The 21,722-nt window shown below is 44.6% G+C and overlaps 1 long non-coding RNA gene across 1 annotated transcript in view; it reads left to right on the top strand.

Moving 5' to 3' along the window:
• Positions 1–21,225, top strand: part of LOC142049343 (uncharacterized) — a 29,140-nt gene extending 7,915 nt beyond the window's left edge. Inside the window, exon 3 of the long non-coding RNA XR_012657686.1 lies at positions 20,175–21,225. This is a non-coding gene — a long non-coding RNA (uncharacterized LOC142049343). The remainder of the gene's footprint in view (positions 1–20,174) is intronic.
• Positions 21,226–21,722: the final 497 nt, after the last annotated feature.

The raw sequence follows: 21,722 nt of genomic DNA, 5'->3' as shown, positions 1-21,722 counted from the left end.
ACTCCCCCCACCCCTGTGGGATGGGGGAGAGAATCAGAAGAGCAAAAGCAAAAAAACCCCAAACTTGTGGGTTGAGATAAGAACAGTTTAATAATTATAATAATAATGATTATGATAATAACAACAATAATGATAATATAATAAAAAGGAAAAGAGAAAAAGGAAAAAAGGAAAAAACAAACCCACAAACAATACAACTGCTCACCACCCGCCGACCGACGCTGCCGGTCCCCGAGCCGCGATTGCTTCCTCCCTCCCCCGGCCAGCTCCTCCCAGTTAACATACTGGGCATGACATTACATGATATGGAATATCCCTTTGGCCAGTTTGAATCCGCTCTCTTAGTTGTGCCCCCTCCCCTCCCAGTTTCTTGTGCACCTGGCAGAGCATGGGAAGCTAGAAAAGTCCTTGACTAGTACAAGCACTACCTAGCAACAACTAAAACATCAGTGTGTTATCAACATTGTTTTCATACTAAGTCCAAATCACAGCACTATGCCAGCTGCAGTGAAGAAAATTAACTCTATCCCAGCTAAAACCATGACAGTAAGGCATTGGATCATCCTGTCTGGCAGCATCAGACAACTGCAGTGAACATTATGAAAATTATAAAAAAGAGTATGACATTTCTTGATCCGCTGTCCTGATCCATGGTCAAATTGAATGTTTTTCCTTTTAGTTGAATATACCCAATGAATATGAAAAAATGTAAGAAATCAAGATAAAGAAACAGCTTGGTTGCCTCATTGCTTTAATGTATATTCTGGAACGTACTGTAGTTTTTCCATTTTTTGAGTTTGTAGTTGGTGACAATGTCCATTGATACCTCTTTGCTCAGACCTCATTCCTATATTCTTTGCTACATGTCCTGATGCCTCACTCAGGAGCTGGGACTGCCCTTATACGGTGGAAAAATATGACTCCTTTTCCAAATGCAAGGCTGTAACCCTCTTGCCCTCTACAGTGAGATATGAACATAAAATCTCTCTCAGTTGAAGTAAGAGTTTGTTCTACAGCTGGTGCAATTGACTGACTTTGGTCACTCATTTACAGAGGTTTGTAGAAATGACCTGATAACACACTGTGACCCATTAGGTATCTCTGGCAGTACAGTTTTCATGAGAATCCAGAGCAACCACTTCCATGAATTGAGCCTAATTTTTAGACTAAGAATAGAGATCTTTTTTTAAATGTAGAAATTCTGCTGTTCAGAGGAACATGTAACTACAGACACTCCAGAGGAAATTCACTATAGTATTGAATTTACAAACATGAAGCACCTGGGGAGGAACAACCCACCAGTACAGGCTGGGGGCTGAACTACTGGAAAGTGGCTCTGTTGAGAAGGACCTGGGAGTGCTAGTGGACAGCAAGCTGACCATGAGCCAGCACTGTGCCCTTGTGGCCAAGAAGGCCAACGGTATCCTGGGATGCATAAAAAGGAGTGTGGCCAGCAAATTGAAAGAGGTTATCCTTCCCCTCTACTCTGCCCTAGTGAGACCACATTTGGAGTACTGTGTCCAGTTTTGGGCCCCCCAGTTTAAGAAGGATGTGGAACTCCTTGAGCAAGTCCAATGGAGAGCTACCAAGATGATCAGGGGACTGGAGCATCTCCCTTATGAGGAAAGGCTGAGAGACTTGGGTTTGTTCAGCCTGGAGAAGACTGAGGGGGGATTTCATAAATACCTATAAATATATAAAGGGTAGGTGTCAGGATGACGGGACTAGGCTCTTTTCAATAGTGCCCAATGACAGGACAAGGGGCAATGGGCACAAGTTGGAACACAGGAAGTTCCACCTCAATATGAGAAGCAACATTACTGTGAGGGTGACAGCACAGTGGAACAGGCTGCCCAGGGAGGTTGTGGAGTCTCCTTCCCTGGAGACATTCAAAACCCACCTGGATGTGTCGCTGTGCCCCCTGCTCTAGGTGTCCCTGCTCAAGCAGGGGGGTTGGATGCGATCATCTCCAGAGGTCCCTTCCAACCCCTACCATTCTGTGATCTTTGATGTGGGTGACCCATTCAAAAAATACATTCTGCTGGTGAATTTTTAGCCTCTCATTAAAGTTTAATTGTGACTGTGATATAGATGACAATACACTTTGTTTTAACTTAAATGTCATAGATGGTTTAGAGTTAGAAAAGTAGCTGACATTTCAGTGGTCATGTATAACTGTTCTGGAAGAATAGAGCTGCAATATTTTATTCTGCCACTGTGCGAGATTGTTGTCTGACTTCTGAGTCCTCTTCCCCAAAACTCCACATGTACCCATCATTCAAGGGGCTGGCATAGGAAGGACATGTGTCCTCATGATGGGAGAGTCTGTGCCTTGTTCTCTTGTTACCCTGGTGAAAATCCAATGTGATTCTTTCAGTTTGGTTTAATTTTTGTGTCTTGTGAGGTCTTGTGAGTTCTTGTATGTCCCCAAAAGCTTCAGAAGGCAATGAAACAGATAGGATTTGTTCTGGAGTTAGATGAAGCTATTCAGAGGACAAGGTATAGGAGAGATGAAGCCAGCCCCTAGTGGTTTTCCTGAACTGTTTGTGTCTTAAAAACTCAGCACATTATGGATCCATGATCTTTAATATATTAATGATGACCATATGTGAACTCCTGCTTAGCACAAGTCAGAGTTCAACTAATCCCTTTTTGTCTTAAATATGCAACCTCTGTTTCAACTCAGGTATACCTGTCTGAAGGACCCTGATGAAAAACTTTAAGTAGCATAGAATTCACTGTTCTTACACAAATTGTTCAGGTGGTTAATTACAACTGCTGTTTTTGGCTAAACTGCCATAGTTAATTTTGAGGACATACTTTTCTGTTATTAGGTATGTGTGAATAGTAGGCTAAGGAGACCATGGTTGAGTTTCCAATATTGTGTAGTCTTTCCTGTGTTGCCTGACCTGATAGACTGTTTTGAAGCCTTCTTTTCAGTTTCACTCAGTAAATCCTCTAGGTGTAATATATGGTTGCAATTCATTACTAGGCTAACTTCAGACAAGTAAATGGAACTGCACTATGAATAAATTTTACCTATTGATTAGTTTTTAAAAACTTACTCCTCTCTTGACTGAGCACAAAGTTCACAAAGTTGCAGCAGCTCCAGAAAGAGCCTGAGATTCCTTACATTGTCAAGCACCAAGGATCCTGCAGTTGGGAGACAGCTTAGTAATATATATGTTTTCCAAAAATCCATTTGTTAACTAATTTATCATCAGTTGATCTCTACTCCAATTTGACTGAGTCTTAACTGAAACTCTTTCCTAATGTTCCCTTATCTCCATCAGCTTTGGACTTTTAGCCTATGTGGTCAAATTTAAACAGAGAGACTCGAAAGGAAAATAGTTTCATTAGTAGATTAAGTTAACATGCAGGAGTAGGAGGAAGTTGTCATTTTATTTTATATTTTTAATTTATAGCCATATCCCCAATAATAAAACCTAGGTTTCACCGATAAACTCATCCGGGGTATATGTGTAAGCAGTTAAAAATGAATGCTGGGCAGCAGCACATTTGTCCTAAATAGTCAAGCAATAGACTGGAAGTTCCTTTTTATTCCTTTCACTACAAAACTTTTAATATGAGAGTCTAAAAAAAAAAGTTCAAAGTTTTTACCCTTATAAATTAGTTAAATTTCTATTGTGACTTGTGGTCCCAAAAGCCAGAGGAACAGTCAGAATATAAATAATTTTAAATCTCCTTTTCTTTCTAGTCACACTGACAGCATGATTTCCACAAAGTCACCTCCACATGCACCATTTGAAGTAAAAATGTGTTCACTAGATACTTGGGTATTGGGAGTCACCCTACAGAATTTCAAGCAAATGATGGTCCTTTTTTTTTGCTGATGGCTATTATTGTTATATACTTAAAAGAATAAAACATGCTTTGTTCTGGGATAAGAATTAATCTAATAGTGTAGACTAGGCATCCACATTCAAAGACAGAAATTTAGTGAATTCAGATCACATTTCTTTTGTCCTTTCTTACTCCACTGGATTGTAATTGACCTAAATCTTTGCAAGCTGCAATAGATTCTGATGGATTTTTAATGGAAAAATAGGTTTTTATGAAGACATATGATATTTCTTTTTGGATTACTGCTAATGCTTTCTATTTTTATTCATCTTTCTAGTGGTTTTATAGTATGTTTTCTAATGCTGGCTTTGTTTGTGCACCCCAATAAGGAGGAGATACAATAGGAAATTTCTCTAGTTTGGGGCAGGGGAGATTGTGCTTTTCATATTGTCGTGGTTCAGCCCCAGTCAGTACCTAAACATCACACAGCCGCTCGCTCACTTCCCCCACCCCTGTGGGATGGGGGAGAGAATCAGAAGAGCAAAAGCAAAAGGAAAAAAACTTATGGGTTGAGATAAGAACAGTTTAATAACTAAAATAAAATAATAATAATGATGATGATTATTATAGTAATAGCAATAATGATAATATAATAAAAAAGGAAAAGGGAAAAAGGGAAAAACTCCAGAAACACAAACGATACAACTGCTCACCATCTTCCGACCAACTGACGCTGCCCATCCCCGAGCCGCGATTCCTGCTTCCCTCCCCCAGCCAGCTCCTCCCAGTTAACATACTTGGGCATGGCATTACGTGATATGGAATATCCCTTTGGCCAGTTTGAATCAGCTCTCTTAGCTGTGCCCCCTCCCCTCCCGGCTTCTTGTTCACCTGGCAGAGCATGGGAAGCTAGAAAAGTCCTTGACTAGTACAAGCACTACCTAGCAACAACTAAAACATCGGTCGGTGTGTTATCAACATTAATTTCATACTAAGTCCAAAGCACAGCACTATGCCAGCTACAGTGAAGAAAATTAACTCTATCCCAGCTAAAACCATGACACATATGATTTTAGAAACCTTAACCAGAAAAAGAAAAGAAAATTGCATTGACAATTTTGAATTAAAAACCCCACTCTATTTTAAAAATGACCATGCAAACCATATGGAAATAATTCACTGAAATATGTATTAAAATATTGATAAACTTGAGCCAGCTCCATATAAAAGCTGTTTTAGGGCCTGACAAACCTCCCTGTGGCTCATTGAACCACCAATTTTCGTTTGTGTCTGCTTAGTCCCAGGTGTGCCACCATGGTTTGGAAACAGGAGAGACGTTTGGGGGACTCTTCCATCCTACTTGTTGCTGAAGTCAGTTTTTGGTACAGGGATCTGAATATTGTGAGTGCTTACATCAAAGCAGCCTGTTGGGTCCCTGGGTTGGAATAACAATTGGAAGGAAATGACAGTGCCTTTACCTCATCCTTCGTGACAACACAGAAGGTTGCCACTGCATTTCCCACAAGGTGGGTGAGGCCAGGTATTGTTTGGAACAGAGCAAAAGTATTTAGACAGCCAAAACCTTTAGACTATAAACACTGAAGGCACATGTGAGATGACAGCAGTTATCTCTGTGCTTTTAGCTCCACTAAGTGGAATTTTAAAGACTCTGGTTTTGATGGATACTAATTTTAATGAAGGTGTCCCTCTAACAGGTGCTCTGTGTTAGAAATGTTTTGGGAAGAACTCCCATGAAAATCTCAGTACCATGCTGAAAAGACCTGGGAATAATTTCCTAACATCTGATAGCAGCCACCTGGTCTCTAGCTACTGCTGATCAGTTGTCCCCACTGAGACAACTTTTATCATTGACATCTATAACATTTCTTCTCAAGACTGAATACTTTGCAGGCTGCATCAAATAGCAAGTAGTTTAAAAGCAGATACCTGCCGTTACATAGCAGGTACAATGTCTTTCAAGCCTCTACAGGCTCTAGTTGTGCTCAACATGAAACAAATTACTCTGTTATGCATATTGCTACAAGTGCATGAACGTTTGTGGACAGGATGCTGAACAGGAATGTATTTGTCAATATGTTCTGTCTCTTTTGTTTTACTTACAAGAAAGCCTTTTTTTTTTTTTTTCTTAACTGGACAAAAACCCCATGAGTAGTCATCCTTTGCAACATCTGCTTGTCTAGATAAACATCTCTGAGACTCAGACTGCTTCTGCCCCATCTGCTGGGCCTCTGCTGCCACCCACTGTGGGTTGTGGAGGAGAAGCTCCAGGCATGCGATCAGCTGGAAGTCTTTTGTATCCGTTATCCTCACAAATTGCAAAATGAATCACCAAACAATGTATGCAGAATTTTTCAACAGAAGAATTGTTTTTCTATAAACAAGTAAATCTTCAAATCTTTTAAAGGGCTATTTGCATTCAGAGGCATTGCTGGATGATACTGCTTAAATCCTGTAGAAACAGAATTTGAAACCTCCTAAACTGAGCTTGAATGATGATCTCTGGAAATACAGACCAACTGGGGCCAGGTTTTTCTTAAATTAGTCTCTTGAAATACCGTAGACCTTTGAAAATGTCATCCTGTGGTAAACTCCCACCAGTTGTCCCTGCTTGTGGAGAGCTGATGTAAGTCACCGCTCTTTGCTGTGATGGGACCCAGGACTTTTTCAACTCAAACCACCAAATTTGGGTAATGACTAATGTCGTGGTTCAGCCTCAGCTGGCAACTGAACACCACGCAGCCGCTCGCTCACCCCCCCACCCCTGTGGGATGGGGAAGAGAATCGGACGAGCAAAAGAACTTGTGGGTTGAGATAAGCACAGTTTAATGATTACAATAAAATGATAATGATAAATTATTATGAAAATAATTACAATAATGTTAATATAATAAAAGGGAAAAGGAAGGGAAAGGGAAAAAAGAAAAAAAAAAAACCACGGAAACACAAACGATACAACCGCTCACCACCCGCCGACCGACGCTGCCCGTCCCCGAGCCGCAATTGCTTCCTCCTCCCCCGGCCAGCCCCTCCCAGGTCACATACTGGGCATGACGTTACATGATATGGAAGATCCCTTTGGTCAGTCTGAATCCGCTCTCTTAGCTGTGCCCCCTCCCCTCCCAGCTTCTTGTGCACCCAGCAGAGCATGGGAGGCTAGACATGTCCTTGACTAGTATAAGCGCTACCCAGCAACAGCCTAAACATCTGTGTGTTATCTCAACAGGTTGGGTTTTTTTTTCCATGCTAATTTCAAAGCACAGCACTATACCAGCTAGAGTGAAGAAAATTAACTCTATCCCAGCTAAAACCATGACAGTATCCACCCCTTATTCCATATCATTGACATCATGCTCAGGTCCCATACTATTCAGTACAAATTCAATAATCCCTATACATCTTCTCATCCTTTAACTATATATATATATATATATAGATTTTTCGTTTATGATTCCCCTAGTCTATGGACCACCCCTGTAAAATGCCTGTGAAATGTCCATTGAGTTCATTTAGTCCATGACTTTGGATTTCATCTCTTGTAAGGGTCCTTCAGAGAGGCGGTGTGCGTGGGGTCAGACTGTTGCATGTCAGTCCTTGTTCCATCACCGCTGCACTGGTAGTTCTTGTTCTCTCACTGCTGCACTTTGCTCGGTTCCATTGAAAGTTCATTTGCTATTATTATTAATTGGGAGATTCCCACCATGATAACATTCCATTGATATGGCATATAGCAACCATAGTAGTGATGACATACAACATCATATAGCAATTAACAGCATATTATTCAGTTCATTGGCTGTTTTCACCCAAAATTAAATCCCCCTGAGGTACACACCGGACTTCTCCATCCTCCCGCATCACCCACCAAGTGCACCCAGGTCCTTGAGCAAACGCAATCCCACGAGTGGGTTTGCCTCTGCTGGAAGCAGGAATAACCCAGACTGTCTTGCCCAGCATATTTTTTATGTGCACTACAGGGACTCCATCCCCTTCCACAGTATGTAGGATTCTGACTGGGCAGGGCCAGCTCACCTGGCAGATCCCCTTGTGTTGACTAACCATGTGGCTTTTGCTAAATGTGTATCCCAGTGTTTAAATGTTCCACCCCCCCATTGCTCTCAGTGTCATCTTTAATAGTCCATTGTATCTTTTGATTTTCCCAGAGGCTGGTGCGTAGTAGGGGATGTGATACACCCACTCAATGCTGTGCTCTTTGGCCCAGGTGTCTATGAGGTTATTTTGGAAATGAGTCCCATTGTCTGACTCAGTTCTCTCTGGGGTGCCATGTCACCACAGGACTTGTTTTTCGAGACCCAGGATAGTGTTCCGGGCAGAGGCATGGGGGACAGGATATGTTTCCAGCCAGCCGGTGGTTGCTTCTACCATGGTGAGAACATGGCGCTTGCCTTGGCGGGTCTGTGGGAGTGTGATATAGTCAATTTGCCAGGCCTCCCCATATTTATATTTCAGCCATCGTCCCCCATCCCACAGAGGCTTTACCCACTTCGCTTGCTTGATTGCAGCACATGTTTCACATTCGTGGATAACCTGCGCAATAATATCCGTGGTCAAGTCCACCCCTCGATCACGAGCCCACCTGTATTTTGCATCTCTCCCTTGATGGCCTGAGGTGTCATGGGCCCACCGAGCTAGAGATAGTTCACCCTTATGTTGCCAGTCCAGATCCACCTCAGCCACTTCAATCTTGGCAGCCTGATCTACCTGCTGGTTGTTTCGATGTTCTTCAGTGGCCCGACTCTTGGGGACGTGAGCATCCACATGACGTACCTTTACAACCAGGTTCTCCACCCGGGCAGCAATATCTTGCCACAATGTGGCAGCCCAGATGGTTTTGCCTCTGCGCTGCCAGTTGCTCTGCTTCCACTGCTGTAGCCAGCCCCACAGGGCGTTTGCCACCATCCAGGAATCAGTATAGAGATAGAGCGCTGCCCACTTTTCCCGTTCAGCAATGTCTAAGGCCAGCTGGATGGCCTTTACCTCTGCAAACTGGCTCGATTCACCTTCTCCTTCAGCAGTTTCTGCGACTTGTCGTGTAGGACTCCATACGGCAGCTGTCCATCTCCGGTGATTTCCCACAAGGCGACAGGACCCATCAGTGAACAGGGCATACTGCTTCGCCTTTTCTGGCAGTTATACAGTGGGGCTTCTTCAGCACGTGTCACCTCCTCCTCTGGTGATATTCCAAAATCTTTGCCTTCTGGCCAGTCCATAATCACTTCCAAGATTCCTGGGCGACTGGGGTTTCCTACTCGAGCCCGCTGGGTGATCAGTACAACCCATTTACTCCACGTAGCATCAGTTGCATGGTGCGTGGAGGGGACGTTCCCTCTGAACATCCAGCCCAGCACTGGCAGTCGGGGTGCCAGGAGCAACTGTGCCTCAGTACCAACCACTTCTGAAGCAGCTCGAACCCCTTCATATGCTGCCAATATCTCTTTTTCAGTTGGAGTATAGCGGGCTTCGGACCCTCTGTATCCCCAACTCCAAAAACCTAGGGGTCGACCTCGGGTCTCCCCTGGTGCTTTCTGCCAGAGGCTCCAGGTAGGGCCATTCTCCCCAGCTGCAGTGTGGAGCACATTTTTTACATCTTGTCCTGCCCAGACTGGCCCAAGAGCTACTGCATGAACTATTTCTCGTTTAATCTGTTCAAAGGCTTGTTGTTGCTCAGGGCCCTATTTGAAATCATTCTTTTTCCGGGTCACTTGATAGAGAGGGCTTACGATCAGACTGTAATCTGGAATATGCATTCTCCAAAAACCCACAACACCCAAGAAAGCTTCTGTTTCCTTTTTGCTAGTTGGTGGAGACATGGCTGCTATCTTGTTGATCACATCCATTGGAATCTGACGACGACCATCTTGCCATTTGAGTCCTAAGAACTGGATCTCTTGTGCGGATCCCTTAACTTTACTTTGTTTTATGGCAAAACCAGCTTTCCGAAGGATTTGCACTATTTTCTTCCCTTTCTCAAAAATTTCTTCCGCTGTGTTGCCCCACAGAATGATGTCATCAATGTATTGAAGGTGTTCTGGAGCTTCTCCCTGTTCCAGTACAGTCTGAATCAGTCCATGGCAAATGGTAGGACTGTGTTTCCACCCCTGGGGCAGTCGATTCCAGGTGTACTGGACGCCCCTCCAAGTAAAAGTAAACTGTGGCCTGCACTCTGCTGCCAGAGGGATTGAGAAGAATGCATTAGCGATATCAGTTGTGGCATACCACTTGGCTGCCTTGGACTCCAGTTCATATTGAAGTTCTAGCATGTCTGGCACAGCAGCACTCAACGGTGGAGTGACTTCGTTCAGGCCACAGTAGTCTACTGTTAGTCTCCACTCTCCATTAGACTTCCGCACTGGCCATATGGGACTGTTAAAGGGTGAGTGGGTCTTACTGATGACTCCTTGGCTCCTCAGTTGGTGAATGAGCTCATGGATGGGGATCAGAGAGTCTCTGTTGGTGCGATATTGCCGCCGGTGCACTGTTGTGGTGGCGATCGGCACCTGTTGTTCTTTGACCTTCAGCAATCCCACAACAGAAGGGTCCTTCGAGAGACCGGGCAAGGTAGACAGCTGTTTAATTTCCGCCGTCTCCAAGGCGGCTACACCAACAGCCCACTTGTAACCTTTTGGGTCCGTGAAATACCCTCTCCTGAGATAGCCTATGCCAAGGATGCACGGAGCCTCTGGGCCAGTCACAATAGGGTGCTTTTGCCACTCATTCCCAGTGAGGCTCACTTCGGCCTCCAATACAGTTAGCTCTTGGGATCCCCCTGTCACTCCAGCAATGCTAATGGGTTCTGCCCCTATATAGTTTGATGGCATTAAGGTACACAGTGCACCGGTGTCCACTAAAGCTTTATACTCCTGTGGGTCAGATGTGCCAGGCCATCGGATCCACACAGTCCAGTAAGCCCAGTTATCCCTTTCCTCCACCTGGCTGGAGGCAGGGCCCCCCTAGTCCTGATCATAGTATTCATCACTCACTTACGGTAAATATGAATCACGGGTGTCTCTGTTAAGATCAGTCAGGACATCAGCACTTCTGATCCTCTGTCTGGAGAATTGCTTACGGGAAACTGGAGCAGCAGCTCTCCTGGAGAAACTCCCCTGAGTAATTGTTCTCCCTTGCAGCTCACGTACCCGTGCCTCTAAGGCTGAGGTAGGTTTTCCATCCCACTTCTTCATGTCCTCTCCGTGATCACGCAGGTAAAACCATAGGGCGCCCCGTCGTGTGTATCCCTTCTCTTGAGCCAAGGGATGCTTACTCCTAATGGCTGAGACACTGGTCTGTACTGGTGGGGAGTAGGACATATATTCTTTGAGTTGCTGGACCTCTCGGGACAGTTTCTCCACATCCGAGATGAGCGAGGAAGAGAGATTCGCTTCATATTCCTGGAGTTTATCAATCAACTCAGCCACCGTTGGTGTCTCGTCATCTTTCCAGGACATTACTGCCAATGAGTTTGCATACGAGGATGGTGCGCTCCGTACAAACTTCCGCCACATGGGTCGTGTGCACTCAGCTTCATCTGGATCTTTGGAGGACCGTTGATCGTCCAGGTCACCATAAACCACCTCAAGCACGGCTAATTCCCTTAGATGCTGAATGCTTTTCTCCATGGTCATCCATTTTCCTAGGCGAAATACCATATCTTCTTTGAAGGGATACCTCTCTCACCGCGGACAGGAGCCGCCTCCAGAGGCTGAGGGCTTGTGTTCCTTTTCCAATTGCTTTATCAATGCCCCCTTCCCTAGAGAGGGATCCCAGTTGTTTGGCTTCCTTCCCCTCTAATTCCAAACTACTGGCCCCATTATCCCAGCATCGGAGCAGCCAGGTGATAACGTGCTCACCTGAATGACGCCCAAAATCTTTCCGTATATCCCGCAACTCACTCAAGGATAGAGATCGGGTAGTTTCCGTTTCTTGTACACATGCTTCCTCTTCCTCCTCCTCTTCTCGTGATGGCCCTGGTTCCTCGTAATCTCTTTCTAAACGAGTTGACCTTCTCTTCCATGATTTCTTCTTGCGTATAGGGGCGACTGATACTGGCACAGGTTGGTCCTCTGGTTTAGCTGCAATGCTTGGCACTGGGGTTTGAGTAGCTGCAGTGCCTGTCATGGGGGTTTGAGTGGCCGCAGTGCTCGTCACTGGGGTTGGAGCAGCTGCAGTATCTGTTGCGGTGGGTTGGGTGGCCGCAGTGCTTATCACCGGGGTTGGAATAGCTGCAGTATCTGTCGTGGCGGGTTGGGTGGCCGCAGTGCTTGTCACTGGGGTTGGAGTAGCTGCAGTATCTGTCATAGGGGGTTGGGTGGCCGCAGTGCTTGTCGCTGGGGTTGGAGTAGCTGCAGTATCTGTCGTAGAGGGTTGGGTGGCCACAGTGCTTGTCGCTGGGGTTGGAGTAGCTCCCTTCTCTTTCCCTTGGGGGTAGTGAATAGTGTTAAATAGGGCTCGATAGGCATAAGCCAGGCCCCAGCACATTGCAGTGATTTGTATCTCTCTGGAACTGCCAGGGTGACAACATACTTCCTCCAAATGTTCTACTAATTTTTCAGGATTCTGCACTTGTTCAGGGGTGAAGTCCCACACCACGGGGGGTGCCCACCGTCTTAGGCATTTGCCCATACTTTCCCACATACCCTGCCACGCATAGCTATCGAGCCTTGGGACAGATCTCTGGATTATATTCTTAACTTGCTTACTAACCTTAGACAGATCTGCTACCACCTGCCAAAGCAATATCAACAGATGTATCTTAACTACCCAAGGATGTTCAAGATACTGAAAAGTTGTTGTAATGAAGCAGGAGACATTACATAAGATGGTAGCTACGGTGCAATTCTGTATTTCCTCCATAAAAAACTTCTCAGAGGAGGAGGTATAATTGCTAATTGCCTCCATGAGGTGGTAGCTGTAGTACAGTAATGGCTTCCATGCAAAACCTAAATAACCGATAACAGTCAAGGCCAGTGTTTTAATAACAAGTCTCCTAGGCAAAATATCTCTAATCACTGCAGAGCACAGCAAACTGACACAACCAACAGCGAGTTTTAACATGTACTTTACAATCAGCATGGTAAAGACTGGACAAACTAATACTGCGAGCAGATGAATCAATGCTGTGACCAGCAACTGTTATTATCTCAAACCCTTCGTGCCCCACGTTGGGCGCCAAAAATAGACTGTCATGGTTCAGCCTCAGCTGGCAACTGAACACCACGCAGCCGCTCACTCACCCCCCCACCCCTGCGGGATGGGGAAGAGAATCGGATGAGCAAAAGAACTTGTGGGTTGAGATAAGCACAGTTTAATGATTACAATAAAATGATAATGATAAATGATTATGAAAATAATTACAATAATGTTAATATAATAAAAGGGAAAAGGAAGGGAAAGGGAAAAAAGAAAAAAAAAAACAACCACGGAAACACAAACGATACAACCGCTCACCACCCGCCGACCGACACTGCCCGTCCCCGAGCCGCAATTGCTTCCTCCTCCCCCGGCCAGCCCCTCCCAGGTCACATACTGGGCATGACGTTACATGATATGGAATATCCCTTTGGTCAGTTTGAATCCGCTCTCTCAGCTGTGCCCCCTCCCCTCCCAGCTTCTTGTGCACCCAGCAGAGCATGGGAGGCTAGACATGACCTTGACTAGTATAAGCGCTACCCAGCAACAGCCTAAACACCTGTGTGTTATCTCAACAGGTTGTTTGTTTTTTTCCATGCTAATTTCAAAGCACAGCACTATACCAGCTAGAGTGAAGAAAATTAACTCTGTCCCAGCTAAAACCATGACACTAAAAATCATTCATGTCTGATAGTACTTGGGCAATTACATTAGTTACTAAATTATAAACCCAGTGGTTGATCCTGGCCTGTTCCTCAGAAGCAGCACCTTGTTTGTTACTCGTGGGACGCTGCCTGTGCCCGGCAGAGGCAGGAGACAGCTGTCATCCTGCCAATGGTGAGCCTGGGCAAGCTGCCGGGCTGCAGCTGGGGCTGGGGCCGGGCTCCTGCATCGCACCTGTGGGCACCACTCTTGTGAGCAGGACTCTTCAGAGCTGTTCTCATGGCAGCTTTCCCAAACAGTAAACGTGGTGATTCATGACACGGACTCCGTATTCCTGCACAAGCAAAGCCGAAGTCGTTTATTCACAAAAGAGCAGCTTTAATATAGTCTGCCTCCTGAGCTAGTATTTTTCCCTTTTCTCCGCCTCTGAATGTGTTCTATCACACTAGCTTCTTTTTCAACTATTAATATGGTTTTGAGACTTATCTATTAAACATTGTAAGCATTGTAATAAGCATGGGATACAGATAACAATACACAAAAACATTCCAATCCAAAAGATTACATACTTCACAAGAATTTTTACCCATCTGTCCAGGCCTAGACTACTAACGAGCTGATCAAGCCAACCCCAATCATTATCTGTTTGCAGTTTCTGCAGGTTTTTTTTTTCTCTAGCTGCTGAATACTTTTGTGAATAGATTCAGACTGAAAGAGTCTTGGTTTATGGCTTTCGCCAGTGTTACGCAAACATTGTTAGACGATGGCAGCTTGGGTAACCCTGGCCAAGAACATACCCCGTTACGTGAACAGATTATAAATACAATCAACAAACAGAGCATCTTCATTTTCCTTCAGTAGGGTTTGGTTCTTCCGATGCGGAATTTTCTGTTGAGGGTTGATACCGATACGGCCTAACACAACGGGCTGGGATCCAGCGAGGTCCTGACCCTGTGGAGACACAAGCATAACCTCTTCCCCATGTTATTAGGGGGAAGGGACCCTCCATTATCCCAGATTCTAAATTTCATACGAGGACCTGCACCTTTCCTTCAGTGCTCTGCTGGTCTGTTTGCAGAGAGAGATAGTGTTGGCTAATGGGGGGACCTGTATCGGAAAAATTCAAAAAGCTAAGGACATACAGTGCTTTTGCTAAACGCTCTTGTGGAGTTGAGGTTCCAGCTCCCCCACTTTGTTGTAACAACATGCGTTTTAAGGTGTTATGTGCTCATTCAACGATGGCTTGCCCTGTGGGGGAGTGTCCTGGTTTCAGCTGGGGTAGAGTTAAATTTCTTCATAGTAGCTAGTATGGGGCTATGTTTCGGAGTTTTGCTGGAAACAGTGGTGATAATACGGAGATGTTTTAGTTGTTGCTAAGTAGCACTTACACTGGTCAAGGACTTTTTCAGCTCCCCATGCTCTGCCGGGTGCACAAGAAGCTGGGAGGGGACACAGCCAGGACAGCTGACCCAAACTGACCAATGGGATATTCCATACCATATGACGTCATGCTCAGTATATAAAGGTGGGGGAAGAAGGAGGAAGGGGGGGATGTTTGCAGTGATGGCATTTGTCTTCCCAAGTAACCGTTACGTGTGATAGAGCCCTGCTTTCCTGGAGATGGTTGAACACCTGCCTGCCCATGGGAAGTAGTGAATGAATTACTTGGTTTGCTTTGCTTCTGCGCGCAGCTTTTGCTTTACCTATTAAACTGTCTTTATCTCAACCCATGAGTTGCCTCACTTTTACTCTTCCGATTCTCTCCCCCGTTCCACCAGGGGGGAGTGAGCAAGCGGCTGCGTGGTGCTCGGTTGCTGACTGGGGCTAAACCACAACAGGGAGTGAGGAATACCTGTCATGTGTTTCACCCCCCAATCTTGAAAAAAGGTTAGTAGATGATGTGAGATATAGGCTGGGCCAATATTGGTCTTTATTATACACGGGATATCTAAGGATGCAAAGGCACAGGTGAAGTGTTTGATTACGTCTCAGGCTCTTTCTCCGTAATGACAAGAAGCAAAAATTGCTCCCGAGAAGGTATCAACAGAAACGTGAATATATTTCAAGTGACCAAATGTTGGAAAATGGGTAACATCTGTTTTCCATAATTCTAAGGCAGTCAATCCCCTAGGATTAACGCCTGCACGTGATGTTGTGCTAGAGAAGCGTTGGCAGTCTGGACAAGCACTAATAATGTCATGGGCTTGTAGAGATGTCAAAGAAAACATTTTTTGTAATGCTTTCGCATTTTGGTGAAAAAATGCATGGGAAATCTGGGCTTGTTCCATCATATTGGGAGGTACTTGAACAGGCATGGTCAGAGCATCTGCTCACCAGTTGCCTTCAACCAAAGGGCCGGGGAGACTTGTATGCGCTCTAATATGTGTAATAAAATAAGGTTCTTTTCTGTCATTCAAAAGATGGGACAGCTGGAATAGATAGTGGAATAATAGCGGATGAGAAACATCCCGCAAACATGCATTTTCTAACCAAGATACTAGCCCGGCTACATAAGCTGAGTCTGTTACAATATTGAGGGGTTCTTGCCAAAGTTGAAAAGCTCAGACTACTGCAGCGAGTTCCACAATTTGTGGAGAACCATCAGCATGGCTGCTCTCTGACAACCAAGTTTGAGTACATGGATATTTCCACACAATAACTGCCCAGCCAGTTCGAACTGATCCATTAGTAAATACGGTGAGGGCTGATAGAGGTATATGGCATCTATTTGGGGTTTCATATAATATAAAGTCATGTTGGATCAACTTGTGGTTCAGGTTATGATATAGCTGACCAGGAAAGTCTACTAAAGCTGTTTGAAAGCCTAGAGAAGTTTGCATCAAATACTGTAACATATGTGACGACACTGGTACAATGATTCTGGCAATATCTTGTCCTGCTAATACTCTGAGTCGTTGTCGTCCTTTCATAATGTCGTGGTTTAGCCGGCAACTCAGCCCCACACAGTCGCTCGCTCACTCCCCCACCAGTAGATGGGGGAGAGAATCAGAAGGGTAACGCTCGTGGGTTGGGATAAGAGCAGTTCAATAATTAAAATTAAAAGAAACAACAACAGAAATGCAATGGAAAGGAGAACAACGAGAAGCACAAAACCCGGGGGGGGGGGAAGAAGGGAGGGGGGAAGAAGGGAGGGGGGAGGGGAATGAACCGCCGAAACAAACCACACGCGACGCAGACGCTCACCACCCACCGACCCGACTCCGCGCCTCCCCCGAGCCACAAACTGCCCCCCCTTAATATACTGGTCATGGAGTCACATGGTATGGAATGAACATGCCATTGGCCAGTCGGGGTCAGCCGCCCCCGCCATGGCCCTTCCCCTCCCAGCCTCCCACCTACATGGCAAAGTGCGGGAAGCTGGAAAGGTAGCCAACCCCCGCACAGTGAGGAGAATTAACCCCTTCTCAGCCAAAACCAGCACACATAATTAGCAGGGCAAAGCTTTCAGGACGTGTCACGATGGTCTTATATAACTGATTAGCAAGAAATATCCATTCGATTATCACTAAGGCGTCATTGCGTGTTGCATCCCACTGATAAAGCAGCGCATATGGCTGGGTAGATGGATTCAAGGTGACTAGTTGAAAGGGTAGTTCAGGACAGACGCGATCTGCTTGACACGAAGTGATAGCGACAGAAACTTTTGTAAGTGCCACCGTCGCTTCAGGGGTCAAAACGCGAGGTGATAAAAGCTCAGGGTTGCCTTTCAATAGAGAAAATAAAGGGCTTAATTCATGATTCATAGTACCTAACAGAGGTCGAACCCAATTAATAGTACCTAAGAGTTTTTGTAAATCATGAAGTGTCTTGACATTAGTTTGGATTCTTACGTGTTGTGGCCTGATTTTTTGTTCTGTTATTCTCTACCCTAAACACTGCCATGGGCTTGCCTGTTGAATCTTCTCTGGTGCAATTTGCAGACCGGCCTGCTTTATTTGGTGGGATGCAAACGCTAAGGTCATTTGCATATATTAATCAGATTCTGCAGCTATAAGGATATCATCCATAGAGTGATAGATAAGTGCTTCAGCAAATTGTTCACGTACTGGGGATAGGTCTTTTGCTACAAAACACTGACATATCATAGGGCTATTTTTCATGCCTTGTGGCAACACTACCCAATGATAGCATTTGTGGGGCTCACTAATATTAATGGAAGGGACTGAAAACGCAACTTTAAGGGCATCGTTAGGATGCAAAGGAATTGTAAGGAAACAGTATTTTAAATCAATAATAGTAAGATGCCAATTGCGGGGGATCATGGCAGGTGACGGCATGCCTGGTTGTAGCGCACCCATATCCTCCGTTGCAGCATTAATTTTCCTTAGGTCATGTAAGAGATGCCATTTACCACTTCTGAATTACAAACACGGGTGAATTCCATGGACTAGTGGTAGGTACTATGTGTCCTGCACATAATTGTTCATCAACTAATTTGTATAAATGGCACAAATTGACAACAGGCAGGGGCCACTGTTCCACCCATACCGGAGTTTGTGTTTTCCATGTCAGTTCTAAGGTGGCTTGTGCTGCAGTGGCCCTCAGGATAAATTTGACCCAATTTGCACTCCCCACTGACACATACAGTCCCGTACTGTCATGGTTTTAGCTGGGATAGAGTTAATTTTCTTCACTCTAGCTGGTATAGTGCTGTGCTTTGAAATTAGCATAGAACAAAAAACCTGTTGAGATAACACACAGATGTTTAGGCTGTTGCTGGGTAGCGCTTATACTAGTCAAGGACATGTCTAGCCTCCCATGCTCTGCTGGGTGCACAAGAAGCTGGGAGGGGAGGGGGCACAGCCAGGACACAGTCAGTGTCCTTCTTGTAGCGAGGGGCCCAAAACTGAACACAGTACTCGAGGTGCGGCCTCACCAGTGCCGAGTACAGGGGCACAATCACTTCCCTACTCCTGCTGGCCACACTATTCCTGATACAAGCCAGGATGCTATTGGCCTTCTTGGCTACCTAGGCACACTGCTGGCTCATGTTCAGCCAGCTGTCAGCCAGCACCCCTAGGTCCTTCTCCACTGGGCAGCTTTGCAGCCACTCTTCCCCAAGCCTGTAGCATTGCATGGGGTTGTTGTGACCCAAGTGCAGGACCTGGCACTTAGCCTTGTTGAATTTCATCCATTTGGCCTCGGCCCATCTATCCAGCCTGTCCAGGTCCCTCTGCAGAGCCTTCCTACCCTCAAGCAGATCAAAACTCCTGCCCAACTGCAAAATTCCTGAGGGTGCACTCAATCCCCTCATCCAGATCATCAATAAAGATATTAAACAAGACTGGCCCCAAAGCTGAGCCCTGGGGAACCCCACTCGTGACCAGCCGCCAACTGGATTTAGCTCTGTTCACCACAACTCTCTGGGCTTGGCCATCCAGCCAGTTTCTTATCCTAACTTAACTTTACCCTAGACTTAACTTTAAGTCTAAAGTTAAGACTCTCTTGTTGGCCTCAGAAGCACTGCTTGGCAAACATTTGCTCTTGCGTACCCCCACAATGTAACAGATGTACTATCACTTGCTTCTCTTTTTCTCCTTAGCTGGTACAACATCAGTTTTCCCACAGATGTCACAAAACCCTCAGACAGAAGCAGCTTAGATCTTCCTACTTAATTTTTCTCTTGTACATGAAGATGATAATACAGTGGGCCTGCTTCCTTTTGGCTGCCTTTGGCTTTAAGCACAGCAGCAATCTATGACAGAGTTTTCATCATTGAAGACATCAGTGCAGCTAGAAACAGATGAGAAACAGGTATGAGGGGACAGTAATCATAGTGCATTTATTCAGGGGACAGGAATCTTGCCTTCTTATAGAAGTGCCTAGACTACATATAGTGTGCTCTACACTGCTTCCCAGCAGAACAGAACAGAACGCAAGTTTTGGATTAAAAACAAGGAAACAATAACTGAGAAGTATCTTTTCATTTTTGAAATTTGCGAGGTTTAAAGCTTCCAAAGTGATTATTACCAAGAAAGTTGGAGTGGTTAGAGGAGGACGTATTATTATTACCAAAATGCCCCCTGGTGCTAGCAAAAGAGAGGAAAATCCTTACATTGTTGGTTTCACTATCCTCCTCTTCAGTCAGCTCCTTCCTGCTCTCCACAGTGAAAAACAATGGATTTTTTTTTTTTATGCTGTCTGATCAGGACTGGCGTAAAAACTACAGCTGAACTTGGAGTCTAATATATTGCAAGCCATTCTTGGACAACCTAGATATGGCAGTCCAAGAATGGCTTACAATTTACTAGTTCTTGGGAACTCCTCTACAGTTCACAAGAAATGTAGGAGCCTAGGAGTTAAACACTACATTACAGAAATGACATAGTCTAACAGGCTTTGTGCAGCCTCTCATCAGTGCTGGTAGGTGTGGATTGGGAAAAGAAAAGGAGGAAAAATTTATTGCACAATAAATCAAAATGTGCCAGACAAGTTTTCAGGGCAAATACAAATCTGTGTTACAACTCTGCACACAAACCAGTGGAGACGGAACAGTTTGTGCAATGTTTCACTCCCCACAGCCAACAGCTCCCAAAGGCAAGCTTCACTGGGGAAGAGCTGTTTGACAAAGGACACAGTGGTTGATCCTGTTTCAGTACAGATTTCTGTGAAACTATCTGCAGCAGACAGAGAAAAAACATGCAAGACAAAATCCCAGGCGGAGAATGCAAAGTCAACAGGTGGGTTAATTGACTGGGGGAGTGGGGTGGGTGTCCCAGTATACTGAAGTCTGCACTTAACTGCTCAACACAGCAGTGCATTGCTTTTGCATGCTCATTTATCAGTAAATGTGACAACCGGGATGCCATGTCTCAGAAGAGAGGCTGAATATATATTTTTTTCTTTATATCTAGCTGATGGTTTTCCTGCAAATTACAAGAAATACAGTGCTTTCCTTTAAGAGCAAAAATGGAAATGGGCTTCTTGTCAGCAGAGAGACACTAGAACTCCCATTTAATCTCACTTTCTTGACAGTAAAAAGCAGAGTTTAAACATCCTGCAAACTCTACTGATAGCTAATAACTTGGCTCTCTGAGAGCTAAGAATAAAAATTCTTACTGGAAAAAACAACGTGGCCCTTCCTCTTAATTGTATCTTCTGTGCAGTGCATATATTGAATGCAAAGATTTGCACCATATTTTGACAGCACATAAAGTAAAAAGCTCAGTATAGGCATCTGCAGTATCTACTGCTGGGTAAGTAGAAGAGATTCTCTTTTTTGTGTACTGTGCATTCCTAGAGAAGAGCATCTCCACTGCTATTTCGTGTGCCTGTCCAGTTGTTGAACATTAGTCATTCACACTAAACATTTATGAAACTGATCCAGTGACAGAAGAAAATCCTTCAGTCCCACTGTTAAAACTGTTCCTGATGACTATTGTATGTACTTTCTCTAACAGAAAATCATGTTGGTTAACCTGAAAAATGCACATCTGCTCTAAGTATGTAGGAAAACAAACTATATTGGTTATTATTTATAATTCATATGGTATGTTTCGCTTTAACACAGCACCGTAAATATGCACATAATTGTTTAAAAAATAGTCAGATCAAAGGATGATGATAGTGATATGTGAGAACAATAATAAATGTAAATGCTGACAACTATTTCCATAAAAAAAGAGCAATCAAACGTTCATAGGAAACAAGCATCAAAGTCATGGGAAGGTAGTCTGACCAAAGCAAAATCATCACAACATGGAAAATCTTTACTTTTTGTTGTTGTTGTTAATTATTCTTTAAGCCTTACTGCCATTTCAGAAAAGGCAGATTTTTTGATAGGATGATTTGATACTGATTCGCAATGTGTGCCATGACCCACAAGGTAACCATTGATTTGTAATTCTGGCTTCAATTTTGCTAAACCTTCACATAGGAAGAGGTCTGACTGCAACCAGTGGGACAATGTCCTTGAACTAGGAATGATCCCAAAAAGGTCTGTACACAGAGCATCAAATCCACTGATCTGTGTCTGTGGTAGCTCTTCATTCCTGCCAGATGGGAATAAAGTGCATTTGCTGAACAGGACCAGTAAATTTTCAAACACACACTCACACCTGTATGTGCTT

The sequence above is a fragment of the Phalacrocorax aristotelis genome, chromosome W, assembly GCF_949628215.1.
Source record: "Phalacrocorax aristotelis chromosome W, bGulAri2.1, whole genome shotgun sequence".
NCBI classification, from domain to species: Eukaryota; Metazoa; Chordata; class Aves; order Suliformes; family Phalacrocoracidae; genus Phalacrocorax; species Phalacrocorax aristotelis.
Note: the sequence above shows the minus strand (reverse complement) of the source record. Positions and strands in the feature narration are given on the sequence as shown.